Source organism: Mesoplodon densirostris, chromosome 13, assembly GCF_025265405.1.
Source record: "Mesoplodon densirostris isolate mMesDen1 chromosome 13, mMesDen1 primary haplotype, whole genome shotgun sequence".
In the NCBI taxonomy this organism is placed as follows: domain Eukaryota; kingdom Metazoa; phylum Chordata; class Mammalia; order Artiodactyla; family Ziphiidae; genus Mesoplodon; species Mesoplodon densirostris.
The window spans coordinates 90,289,971-90,310,265 of NC_082673.1; the positions used below are offsets into that span (position 1 = coordinate 90,289,971).

The 20,295-nt window shown below is 42.2% G+C and overlaps 2 protein-coding genes across 4 annotated transcripts in view; one reads left to right on the forward strand and one right to left on the reverse strand.

Annotated features, from left to right (window-relative positions):
* Positions 1–20,295, reverse strand: part of PTK2 (protein tyrosine kinase 2) — a 250,824-nt gene that overhangs the window by 203,146 nt on the left and 27,383 nt on the right. For all 3 annotated transcript variants that reach the window (XM_060115655.1, XM_060115653.1, XM_060115654.1), the window contains exon 2: positions 17,183–17,279. The gene's annotated coding sequence lies outside the window, so the exon portion shown is untranslated. The remainder of the gene's footprint in view (positions 1–17,182; positions 17,280–20,295) is intronic.
* LOC132500643 (basic proline-rich protein-like) overlaps positions 1–20,295 on the forward strand; it is a 103,375-nt gene that overhangs the window by 30,419 nt on the left and 52,661 nt on the right. The window lies entirely within an intron of this gene.

Here is a 20,295-nt window from a genome sequence, read left to right on the forward strand (position 1 = left end):
TATTATTTACCTTGATTACTGAGATTTTGGGGTCCCTGAGACATGCCTCACCAGAGTTCTGCCCACACATACCCATCCCCACTCCACTGGCCTTGTCCACCTCAACCTCAAGGCTCCCCACACCCAGGCACCCAGGGCATATTACCTAGGGGGTTTGTGAAACTAGAAACATTTCTGCCCAAGGCATGCCAAATACAATCATGCAATTTTAAAAGTTCCCTTCTGAGAACAATAAAGCTATTTAACACTTCTTTTCAAGGACCAAAAACACAGTAACTAAACTGTCAAAGCGTATCTATTTTACTTGAAACTGTTGCAATGCATTTTTTACACTGAACCAGCGAACTCTTGAATTCATAAATGTCGGACCTTAAATGAAGGAGGCAAGCCCTAAAAATGTGTGAGCAAAATCCATGCTTGATTATGGCTATTTGCACCTCCTGTGATACAACAGAAATCCTTCTTATTCTAGTCCAAAGATCCAGAATAACAGCGGCAACAGCTTAAATTCACAAGCCACGCTGGCAGGGCATGACAGCTAGAAAAGAGGAGAGAGTTTGTAAATAGCTAACTTATTCAAAGATTCCTCCTTCCCCTTTTTTTGAGATTTCTGAATCCAAGGCAGATCCAACAGTGGACAGTAGAACAGCATTTCCTCTAGAAAAACAGGAAAAGTGGATAAAATACAATAATCAGAGAGCTGCTAGGGCAGTGAGAACAAGAGGGGCTAATACTTCAGAGTGTGAGGAACCACAAAGCTGAGCTGATCTACTGCAGCTACTGTGAACTTTGGTATTGATTTGCTAATCCTGCAAACAAGAAGGAGGCTGAGACCCGGGGCTTTGCAACCACAGAAAACTGCTGCTAGAGGACAGAAAAGCAGGAGAGGTTCTGGCAGGCTAAAAACCTAAACACAAATACAGTATATTTCCTGCCAGCAATAAAAAGAAGGGTACTGACACAGGCTACAACATGGATGAAACCTGAAAACATTATGCTAAGTGATGAAGTCCAACACAAAAGTATCTATCTACCTACCTATCTATCTATCTATCTATCTATTAAACACTATATGAAATTTTCAAATTAAATCCCACAAAAGTTCTAAAAACTTACCTTTACCTGCAGCTCTTCAATCCATTAAGACATGAGATATTTAAGAGAACAAAATTTTTTTTAAAACTTCCTAGAAACATAACCTTTTAGGGAAAAACTTCTTTCAGTTAATTAAAGCCGTTATGTGGACTACTGTTCTTTGGGGATATAACCTCTGCATGCATCTTTAGCTAGTAAAGTTGTTCATTCAAAAACAGAAGACTAAACATCAAAAACAGACGAAGAGCTTCCCTGGTGGCGTAGTGGTTGAGAATCTGCCTGCCAATGCAGGGGACACGGGTTCAAACCCTGGTCTGGGAAGATCCCACATGCCGCACAGGAACTGGGCCCGTGAGCCACAACTACTGAGCCTGCGCGTCTGGAGCCTGTGCTCCGCAACGAGAGGCCGCGATAGTGAGAGGCCCGCGCACCGCGATGAAAAGTGGCCCCCGCTCACCGCAATTAGAGAAAGCCCTCGCACAGAAACGAAGACCCAACGCAGCCAAATAAATAAATAAATAAATTTATTTTTTTAAAAAAAGATGAAAAGGTAACTAACAAGAACAATTGAAAACATTCGAATTCTGACTCCAGGAAAAAAAAACAAGATCTAATTATAAAATATAGGAACATGGATCTCCTATAATACAGGGGTTACTTAAAATATATACACCTAATTTGCACATTTTTAAAAAATATTTATTTATTTTATTTATTTTTTGGCTGCATCGGGTCTTAGTTGCTGCACGCGGGCTCTTCGTTGCAGCGCATGGGCTTTTCTCTAGTTGTGGCACGTGGGCTCCAGGGCACGTGAGCTCTGTAGTTGCGGAGCACAGGCTCTCTCATTGAGGCACTCGAGCTCAGTAGTTGTGGCATGTGAGCTTAGCTGCCCTGTAGCATGTGGGATCTTAGTTCCCCAACCAGGGATTGAACCCACGTCCCCTGCATTGGAAGGCAGATTCTTTTCCACTGGACCAGCTGGGAAGTCTCTGGACATTTTTAAAAATTTATTTTACTTTCCATTATGTGATTGGGAGGAGAAGAGCCAAGAATCTGCAAAAATACTCTAAAGTATTTAAATTTTCTTTTTATAATCATTATTGCATACTTTTATAGTTATTTCCTGGGGAAATTGTAATTTACTTCAGCTGTGGCTTTAAATGTCTCCAAATCTGATTTTGCTGAAAATAAAGTTATGAAATGAATGTGTCTGTATAAAATGAATTTAGGGCTTCCCTGGTGGTGCAGTGGTTGAGAGTCCACCTGCCGATGCAGGGGACACGGATTTGTGCCCCGGTCCGGGAGGATTCTGCATGCCGCAGAGCAGCTGGGCCCGTGAGCCATGGTCGCTGAGCCTGCGTGTCTGGAGCCTGTGCTCCGCAACGGGAGAGGCCACAACAGTGAGAGGCCCGCGTACCGCAAACAAACCAAAAAAAAAGCATTTAAATTATTTATGAGAGAACATACGTTTATTTTTTGCTATAAATACATATACAGTCTGGATATAACTACAGGTGGCTTAAAGCATATTCCTTTTATTGGCATCCTTGAATTACCACCTAAGAACTACCTTTGAGTACAGGAATTTCCTAATGTTTATTTCCTAAACTTTTTATGGAAATCAAATATTATCTTTAAGTGAACAGAAATATGAATTAATCTAACAAGAAAAAAAGAGAACACAAAAATGACAGCATTACCACCTGCAGAGTTTCCTGTAAAATGTAACTACACATTCCTAGTCTCAAAATATACCAAGTACATTTACAGCTGTTTCCATGTGACCTCAAAGATACAATCTATACTTACTACAATATGACCTTTCCATGCAGTAGTTGACTGAAATTACTTCTTTTGAAAACTATACTCAGGACAATCTCATTCTTAATATCCTCAAACTTAGCTGATCTCCACCGCATTCTAAGAGACAAAATACACTCTCCTCTCTGTGTACATCTATCACAATCTACAGTCAATCCATTTGTTGTCTCCCTTACACAGAGTTAGGCCGGCACAAAGAAGGCACAGTCACTAAGTCTGCTACTGCAGCTAAGGAAACCCTCTGCTCTGCACTGCCACTTGGGAGAATTCCTGACAGCAGCCACAGTATGTCCTACAATAAAAACAGCCATCATGATTATTGTGTAACTGCCATGCAAACACTTGACCATGCTTTCTATCCTCCTCTTCCAGATAAAATCCACTTATGAACTGACTCCATTTTCATAATCAGAATATTTTGCATAAAAAGCTACACCCCGCCTTTTTCCCTGTTCACATCTTCTTACCTGAGTAAAAGTAAAGGTGGGGGAAAAAGGTGGGGTTTGGGAGCAAAGAGAAAGGAGGATACAGTTTCTTTCCTTCCAGAAGTATGCACCACACAGAAAATTCTCTTCAGTACCTAATAAATACAAGTCTTTACATCTAAAGATTTACTCTAAAGATTAAAAGTCAGACTCAAGAGAGTCAATATATTTTTAATAATTAAAAAATCTTTTATATATTCACAAATTCAACATTTTTCATTCAAGAAATTTATAAAAGAAATTAGGACAAAATTAAGCACACAAGTGATCAAAGTTTTCTCAAATACACCCCTGCTACTGACATACGTATGACACAATAAACTTCAGCCCTGAACGGTGAAAGCTCAGCTCCAAGACTAACCAAGTCTCATCTGCCCTCAGTCCACCAAAAGAGGGTAAATTTAGGATCAACAGTTTCCACATAAACACAACAGGCAGCCAACACTTCATGTCCAGAACAAAACTATCACTTGAGGATGCCCAAATCTTTCTCATTTAGGTCTTAAGAAATAGTCTGGCTGACTCCCTCTTGCAAGAGCACCGCAATCACAACTAACTGCTGAACAATCATCAACAGGAAGACACTGGAACTCACCAAAAAAGATACTCCACATCCAAAGACAAAAGAGAAGCCAAAATGAGATGGTAGCAGGGGTGAAATTACAATAAAATCAAATCCCATAACCGCTGGGTGGGTGACTCACAAACTGGATAACACTTATACCACAGGAGTCCACCCACTGGAGTGAAGGTTCTGAGGCCCACGTCAGGCTTCCCAACCTGGGGGTCCGGCAACAGGAGAAGGAATTCCTAGAGAATCAGACTTTGAAGGCTAGTGGGATTTGATTGCAGGACTTCGATAGGACTGGGGGAAACAGAGATTCCACTCTTGGAGGGCACACACAAAGTAATGTGCACATAGGGACCCAGGGGAAGGAGCAGTGACCCCAAAGGAGACTGAACCAGACCTACCTGCTAGTGTTGGAGGGTCTCCTGCAGAGGCGGGGAGGTGGCTGTGTCTCACCATGAGGACTAGGACACTGGCAGCAGAAGTTCTGGGAAGTACTCCTTGGCATGAGCCCTCCCAGAGTCTGCCATCAGCCCCACCAAAGAGCCGGGGTAGGCTCCAGTGTTGGGTCGCCTCAGGCCAAACAATCAACAGGGAGGGAACCCAGCCCCACCCATCAGCAGACAAGCGGATTAAAGTTTTACTGAGCTCTGCCCACCAGAGCAACACCCAGCTCTACCCACCACCGGTCCCTCCCATCAGGAAACTTGCACAAGCCTCTTAGATAGCCTCATCCACCAGAGGGCAGACAGCAGAAGCAAGAAGAACTACAATCCTACAGCCTGTGAAACAAAAACCACATTCACAGAAAGACATACAAGATGAAAAGGCAGAGGTCTATGTATCAGATGAAGGAACAAGATAAAACCCCAGAAAAACAACAAAATGAATTGGAGATAGGCAACCCTCCAGAAAAAGAATTCAGAATAATGATAGTGAAGATGATCCAGGACATCGGAAAAAGAATGGAGGCAAAGATCGAGAAGATGCAAGAAATGTTTAACAAAGACCTAGGAGAATTAAAGAACAAACAAACGGAGATGAACAATAACTGAAATGAAAACTACACTAGAAGGAATCAATAGCAGAATAACTGAGGCAGAAGAACGGATAAGTGACCTGGAAGACAGAATGGTGGAATTCACTGCCGCAGAACACAACAAAGAAAAAAAAATGAAAAGGAATGAAGACAGCCTAAGAGACCTCTGGGACAACATTAAACGCAACAACATTCACATTACAGGGGTCCCAGAAGGAGAAGAGAGAGAGAAAGGACCAGAGAAAATATCTGAAGAGATTATAGTTGAAAACTTCCCTAACGTGGGAAAGGAAATAGCCACCCAAGTCCAGGAAGCGCAGAATCCCAGGCAGGATAAAGCCAAGGAGGAACATGCCAAGACACATAGTAATCAAATTGACAAGAATTAAAGACAAAGAAAAATTATTGAAAGCAACAAGGGAAAAATGACAAATAACATACAAGAGAACTCCCGTATGCTTAACACCTGCTTTCTCAGCAGAAACTCTACAAGCCAGAAGGCAGTGGCATGATATACTTAAAGTGATGAAAGGGAAGAACCTACAACCAAGATTACTCTACCCAGCAAGGATCTCATTCAGATTCGATGGAGAAATCAAAAGCTTTACAGACAAGCAAAAGCTAAGAGAATTCCTCACCACCAAACCAGCTCTACAACAAATGCTAAAGGAACTTCTCTAAGTGGGAAACACAAGAGAAGAAAAGGATCTTCAAAAACAAACCCATAACAATTAAGAAAATGGTAATAGGAACATACATATCGATAATTACCTTAAACGTGAATGGATTAAATGCTCCAGCCAGAAGACACAGGCTTGCTAAATGGATACAAAAACAAGACCCATATATATGCTGTCTACAAGAGATCCACTTCAGACCTAGGGACACATACAGACTGAAAGTGAGGGGATGGAAAAAGATATTCCATGCAAATGGAAATCAAAAGAAAGCTGGAGTAGCAATACTCATATCAGATAAAATAGACTTTAAACTAAAGAATGTTACAAGAGACAAGGAAGGACACTATATAATGATCAAGGGATCAATCCAAGGAGAAGATATAACAATTATAAATATATATGCACCCAACATAGGAGCACCTCAATACATAAGGCAACTGCTAACAGCTATAAAAGAGGAAATCGACAGTAACACAATAATAGTGGGGGACTTGAACACCTCACTTACAGCAATGGACAGATCATCCAAGCAGAAAATTAACAAGGAAACACAAGCTTTAAATGACACAATAGACCAGATAGATTTAATTGATATTTATAGGACATTCCATCCAAAAACAGCAGATTACACTTTCTTCTCAAGTGCACAAGGAACATTCTCCAGGACAGATCACATCTTGGGTCACAAATCAAGCTTCAGTAAATTTAAGAAAATTGAAATCATATCAAGCATCTTTTCTGACCACAACACTATGAGATTAGAAATCAACTACAGGGAAAAAAATGAAAAAAACACAAACACATGGAGGCTAAACAATACGTTACTAAATAACCAAGAGACCACTGAAGAAATCAAAGAGGAAATCAAAAAATACCTAGAGACAAATTACAATGAAAATACGATGATCCAAAACCTATGGTATGCAGCAAAAGCAGTTCTAAGAGGGAAGTTTATAGCAATACAAGCCTACCTTGAGAAACAAGAAAAATCTCAAATAAACAATCTAATCTTACACCTAAAGGAACTAGAGAAAGAAGAACAAACAAAACCCAAAGTCAGCAGAAAGAAAGAAATCATAAAGATCAGAGCAATAGAAACAAAGAAAACAATAGCAAAGATCAATAAAACTAAAAGCTGGTTCTTTGAGAAGATAAACAAAATTGATAAACCATTAGCCAGACTCATCAAGAAAAAGAGGGAGAGGACTCAAATCAATAAAATTAGAAATGAAAAAGGATGGCAGGGGGGTGGGAGGGGTGGTGTGATGAACTGGGAGTTTGGGATTGACATATATACACTAGTATGTATAAAATGGATAACTAATAAGAACCTGCTGTATAAAAAAATAAATAAAATAAAATTCAAAAAGAAAAAGTCACTTAAAAAAAAAGAAAAAAGAAAAAGGAGAAGTTACAACAGACACCGCAGAAATACAAAGCATCCTAAGAGACTACTACAAGCAACTCTATGCCAATAAAATGGACAGACAACCTGGAAGAAATGGACAAATTCTTAGAAAGGTATAACCTCCCAAGACTAAACCAGGAAGAAACAGAAAATATGAACAGACCAATCACAAGTAATGAAATTGAAACTGTGATTAAAAATCTTCCAACAAACAAAAGTCCAGGACCAGGTGGCTTCACAGGTGAATTCTATCAAACATTTAGAGAAGAGCTAACACCCATCCTTATCAAACTCTTCCAAAAAATTGCATAGGGAGGAACACTCCCAAACTCATTCTATGAAGCCACCATCACCCTGATACCAAAACCAGACAAAGATACTACAAAAAAAGAAAATTACAGACCAATATCACTGATGAATATAGATGCAAAAATCCTCAATAAAATATTGCAGACAGAATTCAACAACACATTAAAATGATCATACACCATGATCAAGTGGGATTTATCCCAGGGATGAAAGGATTCTTCAGTATATGCAAATCAATCAATGTGATACACCACATTAACAAATTGAAGAATAAAAACCATATGATCATCTCAAGGGACACAGCAAAGCTTCTGACAAAATTCAACACCCATTCATGATAAAAACTCTCCAGAAAGTGGGCATAGAGGGACCCTACCTCAACATAATAAAGGCCATATATGACAAACACACAGCAAACATCATTCTCAATGGTGAACAACTGAAAGTATTTCCTCTAAGATCAGCAACAAGACAAGGATGTCCACTCTCGCCACTATTAATCAACATAGTTTTGGAAGTCCTAGCCACAGCAAGCAGAGAAGAAAAAGAAATAAAAGGAATACAAATTGGAAAAGAAGTAAAACTGTCACTGTTTGTGGATGACATGATACTGTACATAGAGAATCCTAAAGGTGCCACCAGAAAACTACTAGAGCTAATCAATGAATTTGGTAAAAGTTGCAGAATACAAAATTAATGCACAGAAATCTCTTGCATTCCTATACAGATCTCTTGCATTCCTGATGAAAAATATGAAACAGAAATTAAGGAAACACTCCCATTTACCATTGCAACAAAAAGAATAAGATACCTAGGAATAAAGCTACCTAGGGAGACAAAAGACCTGCATGCAGAAAACTATAAGACACTGATGAAATAAATTAAAGATGATACAAACAGATGGAGAGATATACCATGTTCTTGGATTGGAAGAATCAATATTGTGAAAATGCCTATACTACCCAAAGCAATCTACAGATTCAATGCAATCCCTATCAAATTACCAATGGCATTTTTTACAAAACTAGAACAAAAAATCTTAAAATTTGTATGGAGACACAAAAGACCCTGAATAGCCAAAGCAGTCTTGAGGAAAAAAAAAAAAAAGCTGGAGGAATCAGACTCCCTGACTTCAGACTATACTACAAAGCTACAGTAATCAATACAATATGGTACTGGCACAAAAACAGAAATATAGATCAACGGAACAGGATAGAAAGCCCAGAGAAAAACCCACGCACCTATGGTCAACTAATCTATGACAAAGGAGGCAAGGATATACAATGGAGAAAAGACAGTCTCTTCAATAAGTGGTGCTGGGAAAACTGGACAGCTACATGTAAAAGAATGAAATTAGAACACTCCCTAACACCATACACAAAAATAAACTCAAAATGGATTAGAGACCTAAATGTAAGACTGGACACTATAAAACTGTTAGAGGAAAACATAGGAAGAACATTCTTTGACATAAATCACAGAAAGATCTTTTTTGATCCATCTCCTAGAGTAATGGAAATAAAAACAAAAATAAACAAATGGGACCTAATGAAACTTAAAAGCTTTTGAAAAGCAAAGGAAACTACAAACAATATGAAAAGACAACCCTCAGAATGGGAGAAAATATTTGCAAACGAATCAATGAACAGAGGATTAATCTCCAAAATATATAAACATCTCATACAGCTCAATATTAAAAAAAACAAACAACCCAATCAAAATATGGGCAGAAGACCTAAATAGACATTTCTCCAAAGAAGACATACAGATGGCCAAGAAGCACATGAAAAGCTGCTCAACATCACTAATTATTAGAGAAATGTAAATCAAAATGACAATGCGGGGCTTCCCTGGTGGCGCAGTGGTTAAGAATCCACCTGCCAATGTAGGGGACATGGGTTCAAGCCCTGGTCCGGGAAGATCCCACATTTCCGCGGAGCAACTGAGCCCTTGCGCCACAACTACAGAGCCCGCATGCCACAACTACTGAAGCCCACGTGCCTAGAGCCCGTGCTTGGCAACAAGAGAAGCCACCGTAATGAGAAGCCCGTGCACCACAATGAAGAGTAGCCCCTGCTCACCGCAACTAGAGAAAGCCCGCGCACAGAAATGAAGACCCAACACAGTCAAAAATAAATAAATAAAATTTAAAAATGTATATATTAAAAAAAAAAGAAAGAAAGAATAATGCAGTGATAAACCAGGGTCCTGGTTCCTCCTCAAGGGATATACCTAACAATCTGACACAGATCTCTGACTGCTTCTACAGGAACTAAGGGCCCCACCCAGGTGGAGGATGTTAACTTCAGGCTGAGCAGAAGCACATAGACCCCAGACCGGTTGGAAGCAGAAGACTGATGACTTAAATTCCTTGAACACCACCTTATTACCTCCCCACCAACCAATCAGAGGATGGTTACACACGCTGCAACCCTCCCCCCGAATTTTACCTATAAAAACTCTTCCCCAAGAACCATCGGAGAGTTCAGGTCTTTTAAGCACGAGCCACCTGGTCTCCTTGCTTGGTCCTGCAATACACCATTCTGTTCTTCAAATTCCAACGTTTGGTTTGTTTGGCCTCACAGTGAGTTGGGCACACGAACTTGGACTCAACAACAAAACGACAATGGTCTACATTTTGATAAGTGTTTGGGTTGCAAAGGCAATGTTAAATTTTGCAAATTTGATAATTATATGAATTATATCATGGTCATATTGTTCTTAGCACATACTCACCAAAGTATTTAAGGGGATAAAAGGCGTGATGGCTGCAATCTACTCTCAAAGGCCTTGGTAAAAAGTAAATATATGGGGATTTTCCTGGTGGCGCAGTGGTTAAGAATCCGCCTGCCAATGCAGGGGACACAGGTTTGAGCCCTGGTCCGGGAAAATCCCACATGCCGCAGAGCAGCTAAGCCCGTATGCCACAACTGCTGAGCCTGTGCTCTAGAGCCCACGAGCCACAACTACTGAGCCCGAGTGCCACAACTACTGAAGCCCGCACGCCTAGAGCCCGTGCTCAGCAATGGGAGAGGCCACTGCAATGAGAAGCCTGAGCACCGCAATGAAGAGTAGCCCCCGCTCGCCGCAACTAGAGAAAGCCCGTGCACAGCAATGAAGACCCAACGCAGCCAAAAATAAAATTAATTAATTTTTTAAAAAAGGATAGAATTGTGGAGAAACCTCTTTAAAAAGAAAAGTAAATATATGCGTGTGTATGTGCACATATATATATGGAGGGACAGAGAGAGAGGGCAGGGAGGGATGGGGAGGGAGAGAAGAGGAAAACGGGGATGTGGTAGGGAAGGCACGCAGGCAAATGTAACAAAATGTTAATTTAATATTTGGTGAATCTAGGTGAAGTACAGTATTTGCGAGTTCCCTATACTGCATCTTACAACTTTTCCATAAAAGAAAAAAATTTTTTCTTTTAAAAAAACAAAACATGCTATACACCTGAAACACTGTAAACCAACTATACTTCAGTTTTTAAAAATTAAAAAAACAAAACAAGGAACAGCAAACTAGAAAGGGTTCTGGAGGGGCTTTCAGAGGCGCCAACCTAGTGGTATGATATTGACGAAAAAGGCAAAAGTTGTGTCATTGTGTACTGAAATCGACACGTGTTCATACCGCAGATTCCAAGTCACCCAGAAAAGAAAACTGAGTTTAATATCTTTTGGTACATTTTGTTTAAGAAGACTTGTTAAGTATCCTTTTGAAAAATACAATAAATACGGTTACATATTTTTTAAGTGTACACTCCACAATTTTTTTTCTATTCTGCATATACAATAACCTTTCAATTGAACAGTGAGTCACACTGAAACCTCTTAGAAGATACTGTACACGGCAGTTACACTCCACACGTGTGGTGCAGCAACGACACATGATCCCAACCAGAGGGAGCACCCGGCAAACCGCCCTCCCGCGTTCATACAAATGGACCACTGACAGCACCCAGAAACACCGTTAACTCTAAGAAGCAGCCCAGCTCTCTTCTCAGCCTTCAGAACCAGGGTTAAGTTAGTGCAGGTTCCAGAGAAAAACACAGGGATGGAGCCAGACAACAAAATGTATGCAGAACAATTCCAATCTCTCTTCTGTCCCTCACTATGCTATCAAGGAGGCTACTAGCAGATCTCTGGCGTGTGCTCACCATACAAAGGGCGGCAGGCAGGGGCTGCGGTGAGCAGGTCTAGGCACCCAGTGGTTTACATGTCTAGGGGAGAGTAAGGTGGGTCTCAAACACAGAGGGGCACGTGCAATAAAGGAACAAAAACCAGCCTCATTTTATCACTGATTCTATTATAACCACACAGTGGAGTATCCTCCCATCCTAAAATTATGAAGAGCTCATCATTTAAAATAGCAGCCTTCTTATTTTCTAAAGTCAAACAAACTTTTATTTTTAAATAAAAATTAAAACACACATATACACACACAACTTACCACTTTAGTTTCCCTCCCTGCCCTATACAAGCCTTTCTTAAGCAAGGGCCTATTGGGAAAAAGTGCTAAATAACAGCTCTGGAGGATATCAAAAGGCACCACAAAGTAATAACAAGCAACTCTCTTACATACTTTTCAGAAAGTGTATTTACAGTCACAATTAAGTCTTAAGTTCAGTAAAGCTAATGTGTATTATTTTCTGTGTATGTTCTTGTTATTTCTAGCAGTGTAAAATATAACTAACTGGGGCTTCCCTGGTGGCGCAGTGGTTGAGAGTCTGCCTGCCGATGCAGGGGACACGGGTTCGGGCCCCGGTCCGGGAGGATCCCACATGCCGCGGAGTGGCTGGGCCCGTGAGCCATGGCCGCTGAGCCTGCGGGTCTGGGGCCTGTGCTCCGCAGCGGGAGAGGCCACAGCAGTGAGAGGCCCGCGTACCGCAAAAAAAAAAAACAAAAAAAACCCAAAAAAACAAAAAACTAACTGTACCCTACAATTATAGCTGACTAAACAAAAGAGCTGAAGACTGCATAATTAAATCTGTCCCGGGACTTCCCTGGTGGCGCAGTGCTTAAGACTCTGCGCTCCCAATGCAGGGGGCCCGGGTTCGATCCCTGGTCAGGGAGCTGTATCCCACATGCATGCCGCAACTAAGAGTTCGCATGCCACAACTAAGGAGCCAGCAAGACGCAACTAAGGAGGAAGCCCTTGAGCCGCAACTAAGGAGCCCGTCTGCTGCAACTAAGACCCAGTGCAACCAAATAGATAAATAAATATATAAATATTTTTAAAATGAAATAAATTTGTCCCATTAATCTGAGAAAACAGTTCTTATTAATTTTTAAAGCTGGTAAAACTACTTCCTCCAGAGCTACAAGAGCTTGAACAACACAGAAGGAATCCTAAAATAATTTAACTTTTAAAACAACTTTTACTTATGCTAATTACATGACATCTGTAATATACAATTGTATTATACGAAGACAAGCCACATTATAAAGCCTTTAGAGGTCATGAATAAATAAGCATACAAAAATCAGCCTAGGACTTCAAGGTAGTGTCTATGCTAAAATCTATTTCACTTAAAGTAGAAAGAAAAAAAATCCCCTCCTCTCCTTACTCTGAAGGTAAAAACCACAGGAAAAGTTGTCTCCCTACTTCTAGGGACAGGAATGGACCAATTTCCCTATTTTTAGGGAAAAAGAGTGTGCTGAAACCACACTCTTTCCGTAGCATGAGCCAGGAACACCTGATTGGCAACTACCTGCAGAGCTCTGCAGATGCGGTGGTAACGCAAGTCAGCATGGGCGATACATACACGCTGAATACCCGCATCGCGGTCGACACGTGGCTGGCAGCACAGAGAGGAAGCACGGCACTGAGGGAAGGTCCGCGGGCAGTTCAGCAGCACGACACTCCTCGCTATGAAGCATGACCCACGTGCAGGAGCACAAGGGCTAAGACTTACTGCAAAGGAAGCTGAAAACTTGATAAGCACCATATGAAACCTTGGGCAGGTTTCTTAACATCTCTAAGTCCCGTTTCTCATCTACAAAACGTGAATAATAAATGCTACCTTCCTGAATTACTATAAAAAATTAAATAATATTCTAACTCACACAACGACTGACACATAAGTGGCAGCTATTATGATTATTACATTCACCCAAAAGTTCCTGAATCACAATGTGAGACTGGAAAGATAAAGATGCACTCTTCACAGAGCTGTGCGTATGAAACTGGAGGCTCACACAGCAGGTAACGTGCACACACTGGATGCACTGAACTAAATGCAGGTGCAGGGTCCCGAACACACATGAAAACTACCAGGTGTTTACATAAGAGGTGCCCTGGAGCTGGCAATCATGAAAGCCTCTGTGGACCTTATTTCTTATGATTTTGCCTCAGCGTTTCAAATGCAGTGGCACTTCTTTGCAAAAGCATCTAATCTAATCACCCTTGGTCTCGCATGACCTCATCATGAACGGCTTACTTTCCTCCAGGATGCTATAGCTATGCCATACAAATTAGACTGGTGCTTACACACCTCAGTGACATTTTCCACCCACTCTGCTTGCCACATTCCCAGTGCAGCCAAATGTGGAACAGCTTCTGGAACAGTTTCTTAAATGCCCTGTTCTTGCCTGACAAATGGAGCGTAGCTTCAGCACAGTCCGGCGCCAATGATTGGTTTGGACAGCCAGATGCCAATTTTATTTTTTGTGACAGGTGCTCTATAAGGATTTTTTTCCATGAATCAATACATAAAATCAACAGTTTAAGATTATCATTTGGATTCAAGTGTCCTGATATCTCCTATGCTCAGGTTTTAGGACAACATTAAAAATTTACATCAGACGTTTAACAATCTGAATCACATTTCCCATGTAAACCTGTTCAAATCTCTTAAGGGTAGAGTCTGTAACTCAGTTAATATGTACAGTCTCTGTACAATCTAGGTCCATCTCTGTGCTGATTCTTGCACTTTCTCTACCTAGAATGCCCTTCCCCAGCTACAGCCAGCCCTCCTTATCTTTCCCTGCAGGCACCCCCAGGAAGACAGTCTTCCCCTCCCTCTGCAGTTCCCACCATACTTTTCTCCGTCAACGTTTCTACCTTGTCTCCCTGCTCCTGCCCCATCTGCCTTATGTTCTTCAACCTGGGCACCGTTCCCAGCAGGCAGGAGGAATATCTGTCCAGAGGAGGCAGGGAAAGGGCAGGTGTGCCCGGGGGTGAGACAGAATTAAAATACTTTATCAGCCTTACTTACAGAGCTAGTAGAGGAGGTGAGAACTCTTAGCCAGACTTAAGAATATTAAGCAAACAGGAAAAAAATGTGGCCATTAGAGGTGCAAGAAAGCAGGAAAACAAAAAGTTGAACAAAAAAGGAAACATAATCACACTGAATTAACTGGCTCAACAGTGAGCAATGTTTACAAAGTCAAGAAAAATTAAAAACTAAATTATGGGTCTAAACAAAAATTGTGATTTAACTATATAGCGAAGTTGAAAATGTAACTTTTTCTATAATTGATGCATCAGTGACTCCTGACTAGTACAGAAATATAGTTAGGAAACATGGATGCAAACGCTAAAAGAAACGTCTAAAGCGGAGGATTCCAGGAGGGGTCTCCAGGAGGGGGGCACGAGATGCTTAAAAGATGTCTTAATTCACAAAATGGGGGTCTTCAGAGGGTCTCAAGGCAGCCTTCCTTCTGTCTACCACCTTCCCACAAACCATTAACCCTGAAAATGATCTCCACACATATTTCAGCAACTCCGCTCCTCCAAAACTTTGCTTTGCTTTCTTAGGGTTGCGGTTGTAAACTCCTCCATCCCAAGTCCCTGCCTTCTAGCCCAACACCCCAAAACACAGCAAGAACCGAGAGCCAGCTCTGGCAAAGCAGCTGCGGGGGCAGAGCCGTTCTGCAGGGGCTCAGGCAGCCCAGGGGCTTATGATGGGGCACTCGGGTAGATCCAGGGGCCTGGGCCTCCGCATCACAGCTCTGGACTCACTCTGGGGGCGGCCAGAATTACTCATGTGGTCTGACCGTTTGTCTGGAGCTGGGGGAAACAATTACAGGAACACTGGTTAGAAGGCTATTTTCCTAGGCTTATATATTTTCAAATACTGGGGGAGAAAAAAAAAAGAGCCAACGCAGAATCAGTGGATTATGTCTTGGCGCTAAAAGCTCCACGGAGCTGGGGCAGAGGCTCTTGGTCCATCAGGAGTGCGCCTGGCATCTCACCACCCTCCCGCCAGGCTTTTCTTCCACTGCGTATTAGATCAAGAAGATGTTTGAGTAACTTCTACTGAATACTGCCCCCTCATGTAACCGTCTTGTGCTGTACCAAGATGAGATATTTTTAAGCGCTAATGCTGCTGGAAAGCTACACTTGATATTCTGCCTCTTGTTTGGATCTACTAAGAGAACTTATTTTGTGTCAAGCATTAAATATTCCTTCATTCAGCATTTAGCAAAAACCACCTACGGGTCAAGCAGAAAAGATGCAGAGGTGAAATAAAATCTTTTTTATTTCGAAGACTCTAGGAAACAGACTTTCACCCAAATAAATGTTACAGTTACAGGAAGAAACATATAATCTGGACTGGGAGGAGGGAATGAAACAAGGCTGTCACCTCACGACCTGCGGCACAATCACACCTGGCACAGCCATGCAGAGGAGGCTCCTCTGGCAGCCAATAAAGAGCAGTGGGAATTGGAAAAACAGGAGTAAGACTTCCGGGCCTTGCTAGGAAATTGAAACTGCATGACATAATTTCCCTTCCCTAATACCTAGCCTCTGTAGAAACAGAAGTGGCTTGGGAAGAAAGAGAACAAAGGAGGAAAGTGAGCTGACCTTCAGAAGGAAATGGAAAAACAACCAGGGCCCTGCCACTTGCACATCCAAGACAAGGACACTGGCCAAAGTGAAATTCAACACAGTTATAAACTGTCATGAATACTGAAGCCATGAAGTCCAAGTTCACGAGACTTTTACCGACACAACATATTGGTACAACAAAGTGCTTACCAAGGCCAATACCCCAGGAGAGATGTATGAATCGTCTACCAACTGTCTGTCCTTGATTTACCCACTAAACTGACCAGAAAGAGCAGTCTTTGGAAATGACAAACTGGGATAGAATCTCAAGTTTACAACTTCCCAGCGGCGGAGCATGAAACAAATTCCCAAGTTACAAATTACCAAGAGCCCAGTCTTCCTCTCATTAAAATGGGAAAACCCCCACGGAATAACTGCTAACATCTGTGAGTGCTGAGCACCTTACACACCTCTCACCACCCTGGAAGGTGCTAGTAAAGAGCTAGTAAGTAGCTAAGTTGCCATCTGAATCCAGAGCCCATGAGAATCGGGTACCAGAGTAAAGGGCACCAGCTCTGAACCAGACTGAGTCTGAATCCCAGCTTTGCATCTTCTAGCTTAGTAACCTTTAACCTCTCTGTACTTAAGTTATGCAGATGTGAAAGAGGGGAGAGGAGCGACCTCACTCACGGGGTTATTGTGAGGACCCGTCGGCAGCTATGACTTGGTGTTTACAAGGCACCAGGCACTATTCTAAAGCATGCGATGTTGTTGTTGTTGTGTAATATCATTATTATTACACTATCTCAGCAAAAATATATACGTAGTATCTACACAGAGAAGGTACTAAATAACTTCTGTTTTTTCTCTCACTTACTCTGCAAAATTCACTACCTTTTGTTTGTTTCCACTGTGTGTCAAAGAAACCCTAAGACAGGGGAAAGAAAAATGAAAGCAAAACAAAACACCAAGACACAAGTGTAGCAAGAGAATCAGACTCACAGTTCAGAAGGCCACCATAACTCTGTGACGAAGCCAAACGATGATTTACAAATACTCCTAGTTTCTCTTTCCTCTTTCCATAGCGGTCAGAAAGAACCTGACAAGAAAAGACAACGTGCGTTTATAAAACCGTCTTCGCCACCACTTTTTCAAAGCTCTATTGTGTTCATCTCCTCACAGTCAGCTTCAATACCTACCACGCATGCCGTGCCAGACCTGGAATGAGGGATAAAAACATGTTATCAAGTCCCTGCCTTCAAACCTACATTCCAGTTAAGAAGATACATGTGGAAAACTGCAAACGATTAAAACATATCAACAAGCATATATTAATGAGGCACAAAGTTAGCGAATCAGTTCAGGGTAAGATCACCCACAACATATACATCTATTTCATCCTCTCCCACCAAAATCATACGAAAGAGATATAAAAAATTTTTAAACACAAAACATAGCTCAGGCAGAACTGAAAGGAGAAAAAGAGAGAGAATTCTGGAAGCTGTGAGAAAAGTTTCTCACATGGAAGATAAAGACCAAAACAAAACAAATAAGAAAAAAAGCTTGGAGGACACGGAAACTATGAAAGACTGTAAGCATAGTAAATGACTCAGCAGGCCAAGGAAGCCAGATCCTAAGCCAGCAGTGGAAAAAACTAAGACCCAATTCCATTTACACATCGGCGTCCCAGAAGGCTCAGAACTGGCAGTACCAGTGCAGGCAAGGCCTGAACACAGAGGAGCAGGTGAAGCTGCTTAAGCCACAGCCAGAACCTCGACGCCATCTCTGACACAGACTGGATGGTCACTCCCTGGAAAAAGCAGAGCGTCTGTGGACTGAAGTCCCCCTGTCCGGCTGCACTAACACAGGCGGATTTCATCAGCGTACATACCTCAATGGTGGATGCTTCAGCTTCCCACCACCCACCCACTCAGCCCCCAAAATTCTACAGATAAGAGTCTGGGGAATCTGATCAGGCCAAGGAGAAAGACCTAAAGATACACCGGGGATTCCCCAACAAATGGCCCACCCAGAATATCCTGATGTAAAAGTCAAAAGGCCCAGTCCACGGCAGACGGAAGGACAGGGGTGGGAGGGTGGGAGGGAAGGAAGCAAGGAGGGAACTAACTTGAAAGAAACAGAAACTGTATACAATCAATAACCTAGAGATAAGAAGACACTGCAATCAATAAACAAAAACAGGATGTTCTTTTAAAAGAACAAAAAAAGTACTCTTGGGTATTAAAGAACCTGAGCACAGAAATAAAAAACTAAAGAAGGAGGTTAAGTCAAATTGAAGACATCTCCCTGAAAGCAAAATAAAAAGGAAGGAAGAAAGGGAGGAAGGGAGGGAGGGAGGGAGGAAGGCAAGGAGAAGGGAGGGAGGGAAGGTGGGAAGAAAAGTATACTGGACTGAAAGTATAAGAAAATTACAGAACTCGTCTCGAACACCCAAGCTGTGGATAACAAGACTTCCAGAAAGACAGAACAAGGACACAGAAGGGAGAAAATCTTCAGCACAATAACTTGAAAAAATTTTCCCATAACTGAGGGATAAAAGTTACCAGAATGAAGGTCCCCACTAAATAAGCAGAACAGTAGATGAAAAGAGACCCACACTTCATGACATTTAAAAAGACTTGGACAGTTTTTTTAATTCCTACAAGCTTCTAAAGATGGAAAGGAAAAAAGTTACATGCAAAGAATAAAACATTAGAATAAGCTTCTGACCTGAAAGCCAGTACCATGGCTCACAGGAGGCAATGGAGCAGAGGGATGCCAACACAGAACTCCACACCGGCCACACCAGCAATCACCGTCTCCATCGTGCTCACTCTCTCACTTTCTGCCTCTTAAGCATCCTACCTCAGGCAGCCACTGGAGAAAGTCCTGCACCAAAATGTGAGCATAACAAAGTAGGAGGAAGTCATGGACAAACACGAGCTTCGATGAAGAGATGAGGGCATCTCCAGGATGACAGTGAAAGGAGATTCCAGAACGGGAGCTGTGCGGCAGGAGAGGACAGTCGGAGCAACGTGGCTCATGAGAAGGAACGAGGAAGGAAGGCTGCCGCACCTGCCCAAAGACACTGGACCACCTTTCTAAAGTGATTCACCTCTGTATGGTGTGCTCCACCCAAACGAAGAAGTCAGTCAAGAAAGGCATACACAAGTGATACCACAAACATGAAACTCAACTCTGGAGAAAAGCCAAAGGATGAGAGCAAAGGAACGTCCAGGGGCAACACCACAGGAAAAGGCGTAAGAAGCGACCAGCTCAGAAAAGAAGAAAATAGAGATCTCCAGGAAGTCGTGCCCCAGAAAGAGGATGTGAAGAGTCTATGTGACTGACCTTGTGGAAGATTTACTAAAAGGCTATCGGAAAGGATGGGGAAAATGAGCAGCAGGCATAAAAAGAACTAAGAACACGGGATTCAGCGGTCAAAGGAAGGTGACTATCCATCACACTACCCTGTACGTCCCTCTACAAGGTACTCACCTACTGTCGCATCACCAATGACTTGCTTCTCTCTGCCCCTCACTGGCCTGGAGACCTTGTAGAGGGCCATTTCTCAGCGATCACTTTCCAGAACCCAGTGTAAAGCTTGCTACAGCAGTGCACATGAGAGCAAAGGTCTTTTTGCGTTTATTCACGTACTGAGTACCTACTCTACATACCTGGCATTCTTCTAGGGAACTAGAAGTCAAAGACATACAGACTATGCTTGGCCTTCAAGAGTTTAAACTATTTTTATTTCTGAGAAAACAAATACTTATTCTATATCCTTATCCTCCCCAAAAGATGAAAAGTTCACCAATGGCTTACAGAATTTCAATAGGCAGGTTATCACTAATGGATTGGCACCCCAAGACATGAGGATGCTTTTTTTTTTTTTTTTTTTTTTTTGCAGTACACGGGCCTCTCACCGCCGTGACCTCTCCTGTTGCGGAGCACAGGCTCTGGACGCGCAGGCTCAGCGGCCATGGCTCACGGGCCCAGCCGCTCCGCGGCATGTGGGATCCTCCCGGACCGGGGCACGAACCTGTGTCCCCTGCATCGGCAGGCGGACTCTCAACCACCGCACCACCAGGGAAGCCCCCTGATGATGCTTTTTG